Raw genomic sequence first — 21436 nt, 5'->3', positions numbered from 1 at the left:
CAGCATAAGCCATCTGCTCGTACAAGTGGAGGGTCTGCATGTTTAACCACATGGTCTTCCTTCCACTAAAGCCAGCCTGGCTCTCCCACTGCTGAGTGCAGTCCTGGACCAATGCTACGTCACCTGTGTCCCCCAGTGGGACAGGCTGACTTCCTGATGGCTGGTGAATAACACTAGTCCTGTCGCTCTCGGCGCAGAAGAATTTATGCTTTTGAACTGTGATGTTGGAGAAGACTCTTGAGAGTCCCTTGGATGGCAAAGGGGATCAAACCAGTCAATCCTAAAAGAAATCAACCCTGAATATCCATTGCAAGGACTGATGCTGAAGTTGAAGCTCCAATAGTTTGGCCACCTGATGCGAAGAGCTGATTGAATGGAAAAGACCCTGATGCTGGGAAAGATTGAAGGTGGGAGGAGAAGGGGGCGACAGAGGATGCGATGGTTGGATGGCATCATCCGCTCAATGGACATGAGTTTGAGTATGCTTGGGGAGTTGGTGATGGACAGGGAAGCCTGGTATGCGGCAGTCTATTGGGTCGCAAAGAGTCAGACATGACTGAGTGACTGAACAGACTGACTGTCCTTCTCAGAGGCGCAGCTTGCTGTCCTCGTGTGGACAACAGGTTTCCCTTCCTGCCCTCGGTCTGCGGCCAGCACCATCCTCTTGGACTTGCAGGATCTTCATCATCACAGTCTTCACACTGCATCATCCCCAACAGCCAAGACATTTCATAACAAGAAGTGCCACCGCTCCTGAAAGAGGTCACCAGGACCACGTGGCCCCAACCATGAAACTGAAGATTTGCAGTGGAATCCCACGGCAGATGGAAGTTCTCATAGAACAACAAGGCCGGAGCAGCCTGGAGGGCACCAGAAACCCTCCTGAGTGGGGAACAGGGACCCTTCAGGCCTGTCTGCTCCGTCTGCATGTCCCCTACGCCCAGCACGCCTGTGAGCAATTAATGGTGAAGAGAAGGGTCTCGCTATTTGCTGCAAGCTGGGAGTCCCAGTCGGTGGGCTGTCTTCACAGTACGGCCCGGGGGACACTGATGAAGGGACCCTGCGGGGGGGTCGGGTGGGGGTGCAGGACTCTGCGAGGTGCAGCTGGTCCTCATCCACTTCCTGAGAGTGCAGCTGACTGAGGAGCTGATCTTAGGTGATTCGCGGTGGGAGGCAAGTTCAGTTCAGTTCAGTCGCTCAGTCGTGTCCAGCTCTTTGTGACCCCATGAATCGCAGCACACCAGGCCTCCCTGTCCATCACCATCTCCTGGAGTTCACTCAGACTCACGTCCATCGAGTCCGTGATGCCATCCAGCCATCTCATCCTCTGTCGTCCCCTTCTCCTCCTGCCCCCAATCCCTCCCAGCATCAGAGTCTTTTCCAATGAGTCAACTCTTCGCATGAGGTGGCCAAAGTACTGGAGTTTCAGCTTTAGCATCATTCCCTCCAAAGAAATCCCAGGGCTGATCTCCTTCAGAATGGACTGGTTGGATGTCCTTGCAGTCCAAGGGACTCTCAAGAGTCTTCTCCAACACCACAGTTCAAAAGCATCAATTCTTCGGCGCTCAGCCTTCTTCACAGTCCAACTCTCACATCCATACATGACCGCAGGAAAAACCATAGCCTTGACTAGATGGGACCTTAGTTGGCAAAGTAATGTCTCTGATTTTGAATATGCTATCTAGGTTGGTCATAACTTTTCTTCCAAGGAGTAAGCGTCTTTTAATTTCATGGCTGCAGTCACCATCTGCAGTGATTTTGGAGCCCCCCAGAATAAAGTCTGACACTGTCTCCACTGTTTCCCATCTATTTCCCATGAAGTGATGGGACCAGATGCCATGATCTTCGTTTTCTGAATGTTGAGCTTTAAGCCAAATATTTCACTCTCCTCTTTCACTTTCATCAAGAGGCTTTTAGTTCCTCTTCTCTTTCTGCCATAAGGGTGGTGTCATCTGCATATCTGAGGTTATTGATATTTCTCCAGGCAATCTTGATTCCAGCTTGTGTTTCTTCCAGTCCAGCGTTTCTCATGATGTACTCTGCATAGAAGTTAAATAAGCAGGGTGACAATATACAGCCTTGACGTACTCCTTTTCCTATTTGGAACCAGTCTGTTGTTCCATGTCCAGTTCTAACTATTGCTTCCTGACCTGCATACAGATTTCTCAAGAAGCAGGTTAGGTGGTCTGGTATTCCTATCGCTTTCAGAATTTTCCACAGTTTATTGTGATCCACACAGTCAAAGGCTTTGGGTTAGCCTTTCGGCCAGAGACATGGAAGGAGCACGGATGGAGACCTGGTGACCAGGTGGGTCGTAGGGAGGCATTAGTGGATATCGTGGCTGGGCACATGGGAACATGTTTGTGGCCCCTGTCCATACCCACTGGGGCTGTGGGGGTGTCTGCATAGTTCAAGGCACCTAGGGCAGCCCATCTTACTCATACCAGCCTGTTAATTCCATTAGCCCAGTGTTTGCTCGCTGGAGCCATATAGAAGAAGCAACATTTCTAAAAATCAAAATTAAATTTTCAAAAACGCACCATCAACAAAATATCAAAATTTAAAATGAAAACCAGTGCAGAACCAAATCTAATTGAGTCTAGGGAAAAGTGAGGCCTTGGTTTGTCAAGTGCGCTGAGTTATTGTAACAAAAGACCATAAACTGTGGTGGGGGTGGGGGAGCTTGTTGGGGTGGGGGTGGGTGGGCGGTGCTTAGAACAAGAGAAAGCGTTTGTCTCCTGGTCTGAAGGACAGAAGTCAAGGTGTACACAGGGCTGGTCCTTCTGCAGGCTCTCTCAGCAGGGGGTCTGTCTGTGTCTCTTCCAGCTTTCAGCCGGCGGCTGGCAGTTCTTGGCATCCTCAGCTCGGTGCTCAGAATCACTCGGGTCTCTGTCTCTGTGTTGACATCATCTTCCCTGGAGTGTCTCCTCCCGCCCTGGTGTTTTATAAGGACACTTGTCATTGGATTCAAGGCTCACCCGAGTCCAGGACGACCCCATACTAAGCTCCTTAAGTCTGTTACATCTCCAGAGGCGCTTAGTCCAAACAGGGTCACATTTATGGATTCCAGATGGACATGCCTTTCGGGTGAGTGGGGGCACCATTCAACGTGCTTCACCTGGAGGCAGATTTATCAATAGTATTTTCAAAATCTACTTGTTCGCTAATCTTATCTTTTTAGGTGTATTATTCTTTTATGCCTGTTTTTTAAAAAAATATTTATTTATTTTATTGGTGTTAGTTTCTGCTGTACAACAACGTGCATACACACACTCTGTGTATGCTATGTGCATACACACACCCTCTCCCTCTTGGACCTCATCCCCATGCCATCCCGTCTCACAGAGCAGCGGGCTGAGCCCCTCCACTCTGCAGCGGCTTCCCGCCAGCTTGCTGTCTTGCACACGGAAGTACATGTATGTCAGTGCCACACTCTCGGTTCATCACACCCTCTCCTTCCGGCTCGGTGTCCACAAGTCTCTTTGCTACCTCTGCGTCTCCACTCCTGCCCTGCAAATAGGTACATCAATACCATTTTTCTATATTCCATATAGATGTGTTGTTCAATTGCCAAGTCATGTCCAACTCTTTTCAACCCCATGGAGTGCAGCACGCCAGGCTTTCCTGTCCATCACCATCTCCCAGAGCTTGCTCAAATTCACATGCATCGAATCAGTGATGCCATCCAACCATCTCATCCTCTGTTGCCCCCTTCTCCTCTTGCCCTCAATCTTTCCCAGCATCACAGTCTTTTCCAATGAGTTGGCTCTTTGCATGAGGTGGCCAAAGTATTGGAGCTTCAGCTTCAGCATCAGTCCTTCCAGTGAATATTCAGGACTGATTTCCTTTAGGAGTGACTGGTTGGATCTCCTTGCAGTCCAAGGGACTCTCAAGAATCTTCTCCAGCACCACAATTCAAAAGCATCAATTCTTTGGTTCTCAGCCTTCTTTATGGTCCAACTCTCACATACGTACATGAGTACTGGAAAAACCATAGCTTTGACTATATATATATATATATGTTAACATACAATATCCGTATGTCTCTTTCTGACAACTTCACTCTGTATGACAGATTCTAGGTCCATCCACATCTCTACAAATGACTCTGTTTCATTCTTTATGGCTGAGAAATATTCCATTGTATATATGTACCACATCTTCATCTGTGGATGGACATTTAGGTTGCTTCCATGTCTTGGCCGTTGTAAATAGTGCTGCAGTGAACACTGGGGTGCATGTATCTTTTGTATGATGGTTTTCTCAGATGTTATTGTCATTAAGACAGTTTTTCTAGAGAAGTTTAACGTTCATAGCAAAATTGAGGGAAAAGAGATTTCACACATCCCCCACTCCTACACAAGCACAGCCCTCTTCCTTCATTAACGACACCCCCTGCCTGAGTGGTCCACGTGTCACACTTAAGTCTGTAATTTACCCCACAGCTCATTTTTGGTGTGGCCCATTCTTTGGTTCAGACTAGTCTTTTTTCTACTTGAGACTTTCCATGTTTGACAACTTTTCTTACCCAAGTAATTATCTTCAATAATTCTAAATGAACTAAATTGAAGTAAAAAATTATGAGTAATTCTGTTTTGCTATAAATAAAATAGTGTTGTGAGTTTTAATACATCGACTTTTGACTTTTTGTCTTTGCAACTATTTTAATGCTTCAGCAAAAAAAAAAAAAAGGAAAAAAAGACCATATGATAGTACATAAAACATGTGAATTGGGGTGTATGTTTTTCCTTTTGTCTCAGGCTCCACTTTGGTTGATGCAACACTGCTCAGCTATCAAAATGCAGGTGGGGCAGCAGAAAGTCAGGCTGGCCCCCTACCTCCGATGGATGCCCTGAGGGGGCAAAGGGAGATGGTGTTGGAGGACAAAGGGGAGGAAAAGTGCCCACTCTACTGAGAAGGCATCTTAAGATGAAAAATGAGGCAGGCAGCTCCATCTAATCAGTGGATCAGTTTATTATTAGGTAATTTACTGGCAGGGTGAAGGACTCTTGAGAATCCCTGGGACACAAAGGAGATCAAATTACAGTCAATCCCTAAAGGAAATCAACTCAGGATATTCATTGGAAGGACTGATGCTGAAGCTGAAGCTCCAGTACATTGGAAAAGCCCCTGCTGCTGGGAAAGACTGAAGGCAAAAGGAGAAGGGGGTGGCAGAGGATCAGATGGTTGGATGGCATCACCGACTCAAGGGACATGAATCTGAGCAAACCTGGGGAGACAGTTTGCTCAGCTAGGACAGGGAAGCCTGGCGTGCTGCAGTCCATGGGGCCCCGAAGAGTCGGACACCACTTAGTGACGGAACAAAAGCAACTGGCAGGGTGGGATCAGGCAGACGATGAGCAGAAACATTCTGCTGTATTCTGCCCCCGAGGGGTCTGTGACAATTTTACAGTTAACTCAAGGTGTGGGGTACATGCTTGGAAATAGGGTGTGCTTTCCTAAGTTACGATGATTGGTCACTAGTCTCATGGAGCCAGGAAGACACCAGCAAAGGTCTTTATCAAACCATATGTGTTCACTTCAGAGTCTTTTTTTAAAATCTATTTTTATTTGTTAATTTGTTTGGCTGTGCTGGGTCTTCATTGTGGCATGTGAGATCTAGTTCCCTGATGCAAGGACTAAACCCTTGCATTTTGGAGCACTGAGTCTTAGCCACTGAATCACCAGAAAAGTCCCAACCCGACAGAGCCTTTGATGGCAGAGAGGTGTTTATTGTACAGTGCAGTCCTGAGTAGGGTGGGCAGAAGGATAGGAGGGTCTGAATGGACCCAAGATGGTATCAGTTATGCCAACAGCCGGATGGGTAGACTGGCATGGAACACATCTATCCGTGACCCCAGAGCTGCACTTAGATGAGAGCTCCCCCCCCTGCTGCCTTTGTGCAGGCACCTCACCGTGCTGGCAGCTACACTGCAGTGGGGGCAGCTGATAGACTCCCAGCTCAAACATGGAGATGGAGTCAGGCCCTTAACACAGCCCAGGGCTTCCAGGGCTGTAGGAACAGGGGCAGTCACCTGACGGATGCCCTGTGGGGTCAGGCAGATCCCACACTGAACACACAGTGAGGCCCAGCTGTGCTCCCAGACGGACAAGGGCCAGGGCTCCTTGGGCACAGGTCATAGAGCATCACACAGATGAGGGAGCTCCTCACGGTCCTCGGTGGGGAGGGAGCATGGGGAATTCTACACAAAGACATGCCAGGGTGATGACACCTGGACAGTTTTCAACTCTGAGCTGCCTCTCTGCTGGACTTGTGAAGGCTGGGTGAGCCTCTGTCCTGACTTTAGAAACTGGGCCCCAGGTGTCAGCATGAAAAGATGCTGGAACATGCAATTGTGCAGGTGGGGCTGGGGACCCCACCCCTGAGGCTCCCTGACTCTGGAGAAGGCTAGATTTCTGGTGGACTTATGTCCTCTGCAAGCTCACCCCCTCCCTGGGAGAGTGGGGTTCAAGGGCAGGTTCAGTGTCTGCGAGCTGAATGGAACAGGAAGGTGGCCTCAGCCGGCCCAGCCATGCTCTGTGCTTGGCCATCCTGAGGACTGGAGATAAAGTGTGTGATTCACGGGGCCCCAGGAAGAAGCACGTGGTGGGCTGGAGTGGGGTGGGGGCTTAGTGTGGAGTGAGCAATGGCCGGGGCAGGGTGTCAGGGGCAGAGGAACAGAGGGCAGCCAGATACTGTTGAGCGCAAGCTGGGCAGCTCCACGTGGAGCTGAGGCAGGAAGGGGTGGGTGAGGAGGCGGCAGAGAGATGCACAGAGTTGACTTCCTGAGTTCCCAGTCTCTAAGGTTAAGAGTCCCTTGCAAAGCCCTGCTCCAGGCCAGGAGGAACTTCACAAAGCTCTGTGGTTAGAGCACACTCGCAACTTACAACTGTTGTAGACGGCTGGCTTCTGTCTGCGTTCTTCCCTCTTGTGTTAAATGTGAGAGTTTTGGCACTCTCAAGGTTGGCTTTGGCATAGAAAACACAACTCAGAAATTGGCTTTGGTTTTAAAAAATAATCTTCATATTATAAAAGTTGAGAACCTGAATAGCTAGTTCTTCCTTGTATAAGAGGTCTTACTTATAAGTTTGGTAACTGGAAGCAGTTCCTTTTAATAGACTTTGATCGATAGAAGGAAATGTCAAACCCTTTGGGATATTTTAAACTGGGTGTAAATTTAGCAAAATTAATTTTCTTGGTAAGGGCTTCAGTTTTCCAGTTAACAAACCAAACTTTGCCATTGATCTCATCACCAAAGAAATTAACTTGCTAAACATGGTTCAATTTTGATAATACATTTAGTAAAATTTCTGTTTAATCTCCCAAGTCCCAATAAATTACTCCTGTATTAATTGAAAGAAAAAACCAGGCAGGACTTTTATTGCAATGGACCAAATTATGAATAGATAAAACTTCAACTGTCCATTAATCCCTTAATTTGAAAACATTTAGGTTATGAGTTTGATTTTCTTAAAATTTTTGTGTGCTGCGCTTAGTCGCTCAGTTGTGTCTGACTCTTTGCAGTTCCGTGGACTGCACTCCACCAGGCTCGTTTTTCCACGGGGATTCTCCAGGCAAGAATAGTGGAGCGGGTTGCCATTCCCTCCTCCAGGGGATCTTCCCAACCCAGGATCAAACCCAGGTCTCCTGCATTGCAGGCAGATTCTTTACCAACTGAGCTACCAGGGAAGCCCTAAAATTTCGGTATGTAATTTCAAATATTTCTGATGTTGGAAGGTCGTAAAATGTTGACTGATAAAGGTCACTATGGAAACAGTGGTTTGTCCCCCAAACACCTGGGAGAGTAGAGACTTATCCTGCTGCACTTGTGTGCCACTGTCTACACTGGCCAGGACTCTAAGTGAATTCATTTTGACAGCACATTTGGACATGTAGAACCCTACTTAGTTTATAGAAGGGGTGGTTTTGTAACAGAAATTCTTGTTTTAAATCTTGTCTTCATGCCCCCAAAGATTGAAACTGTGTATGACCCAAGTTTCCTGTCCATTTACAGAATGGTCAATTTCCACCATGGCTGTTGGACCCCCTCCAGGTTTCAGAGGGACTTGCCTCTGTTTGGTGCTCAGGATATTATAATTTTGAAAATTTCCAAATATGCACAAAGCAGAGAGAACAATGAACCTCCTGTCTCCATCTTTAATTTCTATTCATTTAAGCCACAAAATTAAAAGGAAGGAAAGCTATGACAAGCCTACACGGTGTATTAAAAAGCAGACACATCATTTTGCTGACAAAGGTCTGTCTAGTCAAGGCTATGATTTTTACAGTAGTCATGTACAGATGTGAGAGTTGGACCATAAAAAAGACTGAGTGCCAAAGAATTGTTTCTTTTGAGCTGTGGTGCTGGAGAAGACTCTCTTGGACTTCAAGGAGATCAAACCAATCAATCCTAAAAGAAATCAACCTTGAATATTCATTGGAAGGAGTGATGCTGAAGCTAAAGCTCCAATACTTTGACCACCTGATGTGAAGAACTGACTCATTGGAAAAGACCCTGATGTTGGGAAAGATTGAGGGCAGAAGGAGAAGGGAGTGGCAGAGAATGATAGCAACACCGACTCAATGGATATGAATCTGAGCAAACACTGAGAGGTCGTGGGCTCCCTTGATGACTCAGATGGTAAAGGATCCGCCTGCAATTTGGGAGACCTGGGTTTGATCCCTGGGTTGGGAAGATCCCCTGGAGGAGAGCATGGCAACCCACTCCAGTTTGCTTAACTGGAGAATACCCTTGGACAGAGGAGCCTGGTGGGCTACAGGCCATGGGGTCACAAAGAGTCAGATACAACTGGGTGTCTAAGCACACACACAGAGAGAGAGTGGAGGGCAGAGGAGCTTCGTGTGCTGCAGCTCATCTGGTTGCAGAGTCAGACATGACTTATCGACTGAACAACAACAAAGCTATTTAAACATTTTTCCTCTATTTCTACTGAACTTTACCATTATAGAATCCTGCAGTTTTTCACAATCTTTCTTTTTTTCCCTCTTAAAGAGATTATGAGTCAATTCTGGTTTTCCCTCCTGTTTTTTTCCTTTCCTATTTGATTACAACTCCAACAATGAGAGGAGGAAATGCTCATAGGAAATACTTTCAAAATCTTGAAGAAGATAATAAAGGAGATGAAATGGTATACAAATAGTGGACACATGGGAAACAAATAGTGAGATGGTTGTCACAAGCCCAGATAAACTAGAATTTATTGAATTAGTCGAAAAAAATGTCTAAAAACTTAGGAAAAAAGATACCTCCTATGGGCATGATGAAAATGTAAAGAGAGTTTCTGCTTCCTGCTCACAGGCAGCCTGCCCCTCAGCTTCAGGTAGGTCTTTCCTCTTTGCAAACTGGGGAGGGCGGGAAGGGGAGCATCCATTCCCTTCAGATGCCAGCCTGGACCAGACTCAGCTGGGGGATGCCTGAGTAAGGCAGACGCAGCGTGGCTCCATGTATCAGTGGGGCAGGTGTGGGGTGTGGAGCCCTTTGCTTGGAGTGTTAGGAAGAGAAGAGCATCAGTGCGGAAATGTGTCTACACGTCTATTCTTCCTGCTGACACCTGTCTGATCACGTGGCACTGAAGATGAGCCAGGAGAACTGGAAAGAGCCAGGCTCACATCTGTGATCAGCTTCAGGGGAAAGCTAGAGGGGGCCAAGTGAGGACTCCTCGCTGACCCTCCCCCCGAGGCCATGGCAGCGGATGTCCTCCAACCCACTCATGGGGGCCTGATAGGGACACTTTTTCCCATGTCTCCTTTTTGGAAGAAGTCTTGGGTTTCATAGATTCTCAGCAACACCTGCCTCTAGACCTTGGCTTTCAAGGCTCACATTTTATTGCAGGGACCTTTTAAATAAGGTGAGAAAGTTGACTGTCAGTCTTTCAGGAAGACAAGAGGTAGGCCTGCCGCCTACATAAAGATAAATCACTCACTTTTGATCAGACCCTGTAAAGAATGAGAGCTGAAGAATTGATGCTTTGAACTGTGGTGCTGGAGAAGACTCTTGAGAGTCCCTTGGACTGCAAGGAGATCAAACCAGTCAATCCTAAAGGAAATCAACATTGTAAGGACTGATGCCGAACAACAATACTTTGGCCACGTGGTTTGAAGAGCCGACTCATTAGAAAAGATCCTGATGCTGGGAAAGATTGAAGGCAGGAGCAGAAGGGGACGACAGAGGATGAGATGGTTGCATGGCATCACTGACTCAGTGGACATGAGTTTGAGCAGGCTTCAGGAGATAGTGGCGAATAGAGGAGCCTGGCGTGCTGCTGTCCATGGGTTCGCAAAGAGCTGGGCATGACTGAGTGGCTGAACAACGGCAGCGGCTGAAAAGGTCTCTTTCGGAAGACCATCCTTCACTGCTAGTTGTCCTGCATCTCTTCCACGTGAACCGTCAGACTCCAGGTTTTGAGCAGAGTCTCGTCAGCCTCTGTTGCTACTGGATGCTGGTCTCTAAACAGCGTCTTCTCAGGGCATGCGGGACAGGCTTGAGGCATTGTCACACTGCCTGGAATCTGGGTGGGATGGCCAGATATGTCAGGGTTCTCCAGAGAATCAGGTGCCTGAACATTTATTCTAAGGAGCTGGCTTCTACGGTGAGGGAGGCTGAGAAGTCCCAGGATCTGCCGTTTTGCAAACCAGAGGCCCAGGATGGCTGGCAGGCACTCCTGTCTGAACTCTAAGGTTTGAGAACTGGAGAAACCGATGGTGCAAACCCCAGCCCAGGGGCAGGAGGAGACCAAGGCCCCAGCTCCGCAGTCAGGCTGAGTCCCCACCTCTGATTCTATTCAACAGGCTCAGCTTCAGTCCACAGAGGTCAAGGAAGACTTCACCGTGTTCTGGGGAGAGAGGGTGGGAGGAGGAGCTCCCAGCTGACTTGCCCAGAGATTAGCCTGGTTTTAGCCCCACTTGGCCTTCTGGCGGCACCGTGGTGGGGGGTACAACCTCCTGGGTCTATGGGGCAGATCTAGTTGTATTAGTGCGGATGAGGGGAGTGTGAGTGGGTTGGGGCGGCTCCTGGAGTGTGTTGTGTGAAGCAGGAGCTTGAGGAGGCATGTTTGGAAGATGAAGGCGTTATGGGAGTTCCCTCCACTGCTTGTAAGGTGGGAAAGCTTCGACCGTGAAGGGAAGAGGTCGGGCTGTCAGCACCCCAATAACTGTCTGAGAGCACAAAGCAGGGCCAGAGGGGACAGAAGCCGTGTCCGGCGTCAGGACGGTGGCAGCCCACCCGCGGGATGGCGGCAACAGCACTGCCCACCCTCTTCCTTCCAGGCCAAGTGCTCTGACGGTGTCAACGTGTTAGTCACTCCTCGCATCCAACTCTTTGTGACCCCGTGGACTGTAGCCTGCCAGGCTCCTCTGTCCGTGGGATTCTCCAGGCAAGAATACTAGAGTGGGTCGCCATTTCCTTTCTCCGGGGAATCTTCCCCAACCAGGGATCAAACCCGTGTCTCCGGCATTGCAGGAGGATTCTTTATCCTCTGAGCCACCAGGGAAGCCCCAAGTTCTGTCTGGGGAGGCTGATGGGGAAGGGAGGTGTGGGTGGTCTTGGGTGGTCGGGAGCACTGGGTGTCTGTGCTGGGGACCTGTCCATAGGTCACGTGGTTGGGTTCTCCCTTCTCTCTGGGTCAGTCTGTGATCACCACCACGATGGACACGAAGGCTGATCATCATACATGAACAGCATCAGCCAATAAAAGAAAGGACAGAAAGAAATAGTTCAGGGCTCGGGGAAGCCTTTTCCGGGGACATAAGAGAATATCGCAGTCTTAGCACCAAAAGTGGCCCTACCGGCAGCCTCCGCAATCTTCCAGGTTGAAGACACAGCAGAGCTCAGCTCTCAGCTCCTTTCCTCTTGAAGGCCTCACAGCATATGTGTTTAGAAGGTGTGAACATCACAGCGCTTTCTTTGCTGTGTGGCTGAGGCCATGTTGGTCTATGTCTTGCCTCCTTGCAGAACTGGGAGGCCTGATCCCTGGAACAGATGTTGGTAGGGTCTGTGGGAGCTTAGAGCACAGTGGGGACAAACCAGAACCTTCTGATGTGGCAGGGGTCATGGAGGGCAGGTCTGACCATGACCATGTACTCAACCCCGGCTCCAGGGAAGAGTATAGTTTCAGGCTAATCTTATAACTAGAACGGGTGTCTGTTGGGCTTCCCAGGTGGCACTAGTGGTAAAGAACTCACCTGCCAATGCAGGAGATGTAAGAGACTCAGCTCCATCCCTGGGTTGGGAAGATCCCCTGGAGGAAGGCATGGCAACCCACTCCAGTATTCTTGCCTGGAGAATCCCATGGACAGAGGAGCCTGGTAGGCTCTGGTCCATAGGGTTGCAAACAGTCGGACATGACTGAAGTGACTTAACACACACACATGGGTTTCTGTCTCCTGCAAAATTTCACCTTGTAAATTGGTAGATGAGAAGAACAGATATTTTACTCTATAGTTTTGGAAAAGAAATAATAGCTTCTCACATGAAATAGGCTGAAGTCATCTCAGAATTTCTGAAGTCACTATTTTAATTCAAACAAAGATGTTTTGCGGGAGGTGCTCCCGGGCTGGGTACAAGCTGAGTCCAGGAGAAAGAAGACCCTCTGTTAGGGCTTTGAGTCCTCAGTGTAGAGAAGTTCTTTCTGCAGAGTGGGGTTCTCAACTCTAGATGTCTCCTGGAGAGTTTTAAAAATGCTGATGCCTGACTCCACTCCCCCAAGGCCACAGGAATCAGAATCTCTGAGGGGAGGCCTGACACATGTATCTCTAAAACAGCACCTGGGTGGGTGCTGGGAAGCCTTATGTAGCTTCCCGACTGCTGCAAAGTCAGAATCCAACTGTTTTGGTGCCAGGAGTTTTGTGGTGGGGGCTGGGTGGGCATGACTGGTGAGGAAATGTGGGTCAGCCTCCTAGCCTGGCTCAGTGGGAAGCCCCCATCCTCTTTGCCTGGTGACTGGGGTTCCCTGGGGGGCTGAGCACCCTGAAAGGTCGTGTGATGAGTGAACAGGGAGTTGTGAGAGGGCAGCGCTCCCATCTCGACTGCTGCTCTAACAGACCAGCCTTCCTCAGTTCCTCTTCTGCGTGAGTCACGCATCTCCACGTGCACCGCAGGGAAGCAGAGACTGACAGCCTGTCCCGAAATGGAAATGCAGGTGACAGACACTCTATCAAAATAGAAGAGGCAGCGCTTTTAAGACCCCCTACGCTGAGGCAGGGCTGGCACTGGGGACGCCGTCGACGTGGACTTGAGTCAGTGAGCTGAGCCGGGGGGACGTGACTCAGCGGGGCCAAGGGGGTGGCTTGGAGCTTTGGGACTTCTCTCGGCAGTGTGCCTGACTGATCATGTCCCACCCCCAGTGGACTGCGCACTCCCCCAGGGCCGGGAGGATGTCTTATTCACCTCGGTCATCTCCATGGCAGCCAGTGTGATGTCAGACACACAATGGGAATATTTCTCTTTTTATTTTTTTGAGAAATGAGTGGATAAAAGCAGTGGATGTCTGGGAGGTAGAAGATGAAACCAGCCTCCACAAGGTGATGGGAGGCCCATCTTACTGGGGACTGAGGCTCCTGTTGCCTCAGGATGGACAGGGAGACAGACAGATGCCCCCTGGTGTTTCCAGCAGGGTGGTGACCCATCCCGCTCTGAGACCAGGTGTTGGAGGGCTACAGGAGAGCATGTGGAGGGGAGTCAGTTCTTTAAGTTCATCAGGAGCAGGTGCATCCTGGTGACTGAATCCTGCAGCTGAGACATCTGTGCAAGGCCCTCATGAAGGCTGATGGCAAACAGGCCAGGGCACCATCTGTGCACCCATGCCTTCATCTTCCAGCATTGTTTTGAGCATCAGGATGTTCTGGGTGCTGAGCTGGACCCCAGTGACCCAGGCTGAGGGGCCACAACTTGCCCTCATAGACTCACCATCCAGTGTGGAGACAGATCTGCCACGAGCAATTCTAATTCCATTCAGGGGATGGAGACTGTCAGTGGGGACCACAGGAGCTCTGGGGCCCCTGCAACAGGCACACCCACATCCTGCTGCACTTTTGATCCAGAGGAGCTGGGGCAAAGATCGAGAGGGCTTTCTGCTCTCTAGCTTCCTGACTACTTAACATTCTGGGCTAATGGTCATGGTTTCATGACAGTGGGAAGCAGGCCTGGGGTGGTGTGTGTGTGTGTGTGTGTGTGTGTGTGTGTGTGTGTGTGTGTGTGTGTGTGAAGCTTTAGAGCATCTACGCAGAACCCTGACTCATAGAATTGTCAAATGAGAGTGCTGGACTCTCAGTTTATGAAGAAGTAGGATAAATGTGTACCTTTCATAAAACTACTCAGAATGCCCCTAAGTCACTCATCTTCGGTGACAAGAACAAGTGGGCTTTCCTAGCTCCTGATGGTCAAATGTAGAGAAAGCTAGGGATGTTTAGTGGGTCTTTCACAACCAGTTTAGTCATCTCTGCTTCCTAACCTATGTCTTGTTTACATGAAGCTCCCAATAAATTGCTGGAGAGCAATAAATATGTGAGCTTAATGCCCACCACCTGCCCACCCTGCACATGGACTGACGCATCTCCTTTTTAAATGTCTTTGTGTCTTCATGGTAGATGTCTTCCTATTTTTAGCTTTTAATTGCGTTCATCGCGATGCTGATACAAAAGAGCTGGTTTACATTTCTGGACGTGCTTTCGCTCCACCATCTGGAAGATGGTGTGCTTCAGGGCAGATGTTTGCATTCATGCCTGAGCTCTGCTGTTTCTCCCCGCTTTCTGCTGCCAGAACCGGTGCCTCATAATCTTTCTGAAGTAGGGATGGAGATCTGATTTTTCATTAGTGTTACATAGAACATGAAAGTCTTGGAATGAGAAATGAGGGTTTGGCTCACAGGGCCCAGATGTGCGCTAGGGCGCCATTTCCTGGGAGGTTGTGAATTAACTCTTGTTAACTCAAGTTAGCAGTTACTCCAGTGAGCATGGCATAGTCCATCCTCACCTTTAGGCACCTGTGGACAAAGGTGGGGGCTTTCTGGAATACCAGCTTTGCATGAATCCCACTCACATTGGGCATTTCCACCATAGGTGCCCCGGGACAAGTCAAGTCTCAGCAGGGATGCTAAGAGAGCAGTGGACGGAGTATCCTGCTGGCATGGGGACCAGGCAGGGTCACTCCTCGTGTACAAGGGCCAGGACTTTCCAGTTTCAGACTCTGAGAGAGAAAATGGACCTATTCAAGATTTCTGCTTCTGTGCTTGTCTGAGCTCCCCACAAGGTCCTGTCTGGGTACGTGGTCTTGCTGTTTGAAGGCAACCACTTAAAATAACCCAAAGTGTTTCTTTTTATGGACCCACCGTGACAAGGAGGGGACTGAATACACGAGGAGGCTGCTGTCAGATGCGCAGGACACCTGGGTCCCTGCAGGAGGGGTCGGCTGCTCAGGGACCCTGCAGAGACACTCAAGGGGTGAAACCCACCTAAATTAGCCACCAAGTCCTTAAGCCTCCTTCGTGAAAGGTTTTCAAGAGGTAATGCCCATGGCGAAGATGCAAGCCTCAGCCCCAGTCAGCGGGTGGGGTACTGCAGTGGGTCACGAGCGGAGTGATGGTTTCCGGGTAGAAAGCAGTTTGGGAGGTGGTCTGAGCCTCACCTTTAAACAGACAGTGGCAGCTTCCCTTCTTCTGATGAGAAAAATAATCCCCCACAAGAAGGCACCCGTGTGACAAAAATCTTTTTAATAAATGCACTGCAGGGTCAAAGATATTGATCAAGGTCTTCTGGTTGGGCTGCAGCCTGAAAAGAAAGAGACAGCCAGTCACTTCAGGACGTCAGCAAGAGCACTGTGGTTGTAAAGGGTGTGTGCCATCGGGGAATATGCCTGGGGTTGCAATGGTGGCTACCAGCCTGGATTCTTGCTTTAAAACAGTAGAAACCAACCCTCCCTGAATAGCCAACATGCACAGAATCTAAGAGAAGCTGGAAAAATGGTGTGGAAGGGGGCGGGGACCCTGCAGCCCGATGGTGTACTCCCTGGGGAGAGTCTGTTATGACACCGCTGCCTTCAGACACGGGCCATGACGGCACAGCTGCCTCTGGACACCCCTCTCTCCCCTTCAGTGCCCGGGTATAGGTCACTGGCTCCGTGGAGTCAGCCAGAGCCATCCTTGAGGTCACTGTACTCTTGCCAGGCTGTCTGCTGTGTGTGTCTGTTGACCAAACTGGACACAGGAGGACTCAAGATACCCCCAAGGGATCAGATGGGGGCCAGACACAGGCTTGCCTGTCAGCAGCCCTACAGCCGCTGGCGCTCAGTGTCCGTTATCCCTGACCACATGGCAACGCGTTTCTCTGCCCATTGGTTTGTTGCCACCTGGCCTGTTCTTCCAGGACCTTCTTTCCTATGATCACCAGGGAGCCTGGGGCTGAAAGCCCAACTCACCATCCACCCCATCCAATAGAGGCCAGCCACTGCTCACCATGAGTATCCCTCTCTTGGGTACATTTTTAGGATACCTAGGAAAAAACCACCAACAGCTATGGCAAAGCTTATCAGTGATTGCAATGGCTGCTGCTGCTAAGTCGCTTCAGTCGTGTCCGACTCTGTGCGACCCCATAGACGGCAGCCTGCCAGGCTCCCCCGTACCTGGGATTCTCCAGGCAAGAACACTAGAGTGGGTTGCCATTTCCCTCTCCAATGCATGAAAGTGAAAAGTGAAAGTGAAGTCACTCAGTTGTGTCCGACTCTTCATGACCCCATGGACTGCAGCCCACCAGGCTCCTCCATCCATGGATTGCAATGGAGTTAATGTCTAAAGCTTTGCAGATCAGCAGACAAACTGTACAGAGAGGGTTAGGGCAGGAAGGAGGAAGGCACTGAGATATGCAGGCTCTGAGGGACATGTAAAGATACTGTCCCCCTTATGTGTCCCATCCTTTACCTATCAGACACTCAAGGATTAAGGAGAAGTCGGGGGACTTCCCTGATGGTCTAGTGGCTAAAACTCTTTACTCCTAATACAGGGAGCTGGGGTTCAATCCCTGGTCAGGGAACTAAATCCCAGATGCTGTAACTAAAGATCCTGAGTGCCACAACTAAGACCTGATGCAGCCAAATAAATCTTTTTTTTTTTTTTTTTAAAGATGTTGGCGTGTGGCTTGGAAGGCTTCAAATCTGTTTCTCCCAGCCGCACTTCTGAGTCGTCCCTCTGTTACTGCAACTGCATCATCAGGGGAGCTTTGCTGCTTCTCGTTCACAAACATCTTACCTGTGCACTCACGATGCGTGGTGACCAGGATTTCACCCCCTGTTATGCTGCTGACTGGGATGTCATACCTGGGAGGCGCAAGCCGATGTTCCTGGTCGGAATGACACCTGTTGGTGGAGCTAGAGAGACCTTTACTGACCAGTGCAAAGCTGGACTTGGCCAAGGACTGAGTGTGCACGCACAGAAGTGTGTGTATCCGTGTGTCTGTGAGAGAGATCCCGGCCACCTTGGGATGCCAAGGTGGCTGTAGGGGCTGGAGGGGAGACAGGGAGGGAAGTCCTTGGGGTCCTGGGCAAGTTAGCATCCTTGGGATCCTGGGAAGATCATTTAAGCATCTGTATCTGAAGCCCTTAAAATCCTCTTCAGTTCAGGTCTTAGGTTCTGTGACCCTCAGGGATGGGTCAGTGCTGGGACAAGCTTTGCTATGGAAGGGCTGATACACACGGAGCCGGAGTACCTACAGAGCCTGCCCCCTTGTGGGACCCTGTAGCTCATGCTGGCTGGGCAGACCTCAGACGAGGCCCAGGCCTGAGGCCATGCCCATCAGGAAACGCAGGAACGGTCACTGGGAATATGGCCTCTGTCCACAAGACATTGTCTTCTCCCCTGGAGTTTGGCAGGTTGTATTAAAAAACTACACCGTCAGGGAGTAAACTGCCCAGACCTGCAGTGGGTCATGGGTGTCAAACGTCCTTTCATTCCTGAGAAGCCCAGAGAGGTCCCTCTGGGGAAAAAAAATTTCAAAGTTTTGTGGTCCAAAAACAGCCCCTTGGTGAAGTGGTTTTCTACCACAGGCAGTTTGATCAGACCCCCATAGACCATGAGAACGGGGTTTGCAGAGAAATGCACACAGTGTCATACAGCCGTTGGTGGAGGCCTGGGGCGGCCGTGAGCGGCAGGGATGACCTTCAGGTAGCCTCACTCCTTCACCTGTAAATGGGAAAGGCCAAGCTGATATGTGGGGTGGGGGACCAAGCTTGGCCAACAGACCAAGGGCTATAAAACTCTCGGGTCCTCCAATGACCTTCCACTGGCTCACAGAGTGGGCTCCTCTTGTGGCTTCAACAAAACTAGGAAGGTTTTCTGTTTCTAGAAAAATTGAGCACAACCGAACTGTCCGTTAAAGTAAAGCCCAGGCAACTGAGACCTGCCAGGAATGGAAGCTTGACTTTGATTTGTTTTTAAACTGATAATGAAAGCAAAAACCAAACAAAAAAAATAGAGCAACAACACTGTAGCATGTAAACCAAATTTGATTCAGTCAAGACACAAACTTAAAAAATGTGACTGTAAATAATCCCAGCCTGATGGATGCCCTGGTTTATTAGGACAAGAAGGTCTAGAAGCCTCGGGGCTGGCCCTGCCCTCTCCCCTCCCCCGTCTGTCACTCGTCCCCTTGATACTACACAGACACCATTCTGCCCTGAGCCACTGAAAAAATACTGAGACCTGGAACTTTGAGAGATCCTAGGGTTCAGAACAGGAGGGAGAGAAAGAGCTGGAGAAGCAGGATCTAAGTAAGGGAATGAAATAGTTACAGTGGGCTTCCTCAGTGGCTCAGCAGTAAAGAATCTGCCTGCAAGGCAGGAGATGCAAGGGATGCAAGTTCAGTCCCCGTCTGGAAGATCCTCTGGAGGAGGGCATGGCAACTCGCTCCAGTACCCTTGCCTGCAGAATCCCATGGACAGAGAAGCCTGGCGGGCTGCAGTCCAGCAGTCACAGAGTCTATCGAGGGAAGCAACTCTGCAGGCACACACACACACTAGTTACAGTGGAGGCGCCTCGGAGATGGTCTCTCCCGTTGTGCCCTCCTCTGGGGATTCCTTCACCAAATTTCTCGGCAAGCGTTCTGTCCGCTCTGTTACCTCCGCTCCCCGAAATGATAAAGCTGCCTGTTCCAACAGGTGCCTCTTTAAAAACATGAAATTAGTCTGAGCAGATTCCTCCCTCCGTCAGCTATGAGCTGAGATGGCCTACAGAGGAGGAGTTTGAGGGACAACGATGAGATGAAGTGGGAGCATGGAGCAGGTTGGGTGGGTGACAGGGTGGGTGAGGTTCTCCAGTGGGCAGGGGACCCCAGGAAGGCAACAAGGTGATGGAGACCCAGGAAGGTACTGGGCACTGGGCACCCAGGAAGACAGAGGGCATTGGGCAAGTGGGAAGGTACAGGGCACTTGGGACCCGGGGAGACGCAGGATACTGGGACCCAGGAGACGCGGGGCACTGGGGTCCCTGGGAAGACATAGGGCACTGGGGACCCGGGAAGGCACAGGGTGCTTGGAAGCGGAGTGCTCAGAACATGGAGAAGCTCTGCATTAAACATGTTCTCCTGGGCCCTCCTCGTGCTCGGCAGAGGGATAGAGTCCTGTCTCTGCCTCCTGTCATTTTCCTCCCATCCCCACCTCTGAGCCTGTGATACAGAATTCACGTGGTCTCAGTGGCTCATCCATCCCCATGACGGGGCTCTTGTGGGTGGGCTGTCCTTGTGGGAACACACTCTCTGACCTCTCGACAACCCACTGACAGACGAGTTTGAAAAGCAACCTATTCAGGGTTCTGGGTCAGCTTGTACTCAGGCTTCTGAACTTTGCAGAAAGTTTGACTGTGTTTTTTCCCATTTGTATTCAGAATATAGAATGACGAAGTCAGGCTGCCAAAGTGAGCTCGTTTGAAGCTTTGATCTCTTGGTGTCAAAAGAATGAATTGCTAAATTTACGGTGAGAACAGCATAAATACTTCTGCTTCCAGTAAGAGTGACCTAAGCAATTTGAGTCAACCCTCCTTCTGAGGACAAGATATATTTTAACAAAATATCTGAAAAAGAGTATTCTTAAATACTGATCCACAAGGCCAACAAAGAGAGATTAAAATTTGGAAAGATGAGCCCAGCATCTGGGGAAACAGTTCCACTAAGAGAGCTTGCTGATCACTGAAGAGGCCGCTGAGAGGCCTTTGCCATCTCAGCACGGAAGTGCCTTTGCCATCCCACAGCAAAAGGGGACAACATCTGGAGATCAAGAGCCTCCAAGTTTGGGGGTTTTAGCAAGCCTTCTTCCTTGGGTTAGGACCCCAAAGTGTTGCATCTAAGGAAATGTGATCCTATGAACTGTAGCCCACCAAGCTCCTTTGCCTGCCCATGGGGTTCTCTAGACAAAAATATTGGAATGGGTTGCCATGCCCTCCTCCAGGGGCTCTTCCCAACCCAGGTTTCCCACATTGCAGGTGGATTCTTCACCATCTGAGCCACCAGGGAAGCCCCCAAGGAAAAAAGTGAACTGAAAATAAAGAAACCATCATAAAAATTTCAATCCAGTTTTCAGACATTATGATGTCTCAGAGAATCTCAATTTATACAATTAGCTGAAAATGATTCCAGCTTGCTAATATAGCCAGCCAGGTGCCTGGCAGTCACAAAAATTCTCAGAGAAAAACGTTAGCATCAGTTATTTCTACAAAATATTTTCCCCAGGTGCAATGTCTAGCACACCATCTAAAACAACTGAACTCTCTAAGAGAAAGGACAGTGTTAATAAGAACCAGCAGAAACAAAGGGCAATAAAATCAGACAGACCCTCAGGAACTCTAGATACTGGAATGAGCCAGGCAAAATGCTAAAATCAGTGAGAATTAAAAACTATAAAAATGACATAACACAAATGTAAATATCCACATACAAATTTGAGAATTACAATATATAATTATTGAAATGAAAACTCAGTGGATTAGTTTAACAGAATGTGAGATTAGCTGATGAGAAAAAGAATGAATTTGAAACAGGTTCAAAGCAAACACCCAGAATAAAGCATGGACTGAAATACAAAATAGGGCATAAATACACAAAGGTTACTGTGAGAAGATTTCATAAATAATTATAGGAGTCTGAAAAGGAAAAGGGAACAAAAGACTTGGTAGGAGCAATATTTGAAAAAGATTGGCTAAGAATTCTTTTCATTGAAGAAAAGCATTTAAGACCCAAGATGTTTCCCTAGACACAGCTTTGTTGCATCCCACAGTATCGGAAAGGTATTTCCCAACTGGATCAATGGTAAAGAATCTGCCTACCAATCTTAGAGATCCAGGATCAGTCCTTGGGTTGGGAAGATCCTCTGGAGAAGGAAATGGCAACCCACTTTAGTATCCTTGCCTGGGAAAGCCCATGGACGGAGGAGCCTGGTGGGCT

Source organism: Ovis aries, chromosome 1 (assembly GCF_016772045.2).
Source record: "Ovis aries strain OAR_USU_Benz2616 breed Rambouillet chromosome 1, ARS-UI_Ramb_v3.0, whole genome shotgun sequence".
In the NCBI taxonomy this organism is placed as follows: domain Eukaryota; kingdom Metazoa; phylum Chordata; class Mammalia; order Artiodactyla; family Bovidae; genus Ovis; species Ovis aries.
This window is presented reverse-complemented; position numbering follows the sequence as displayed.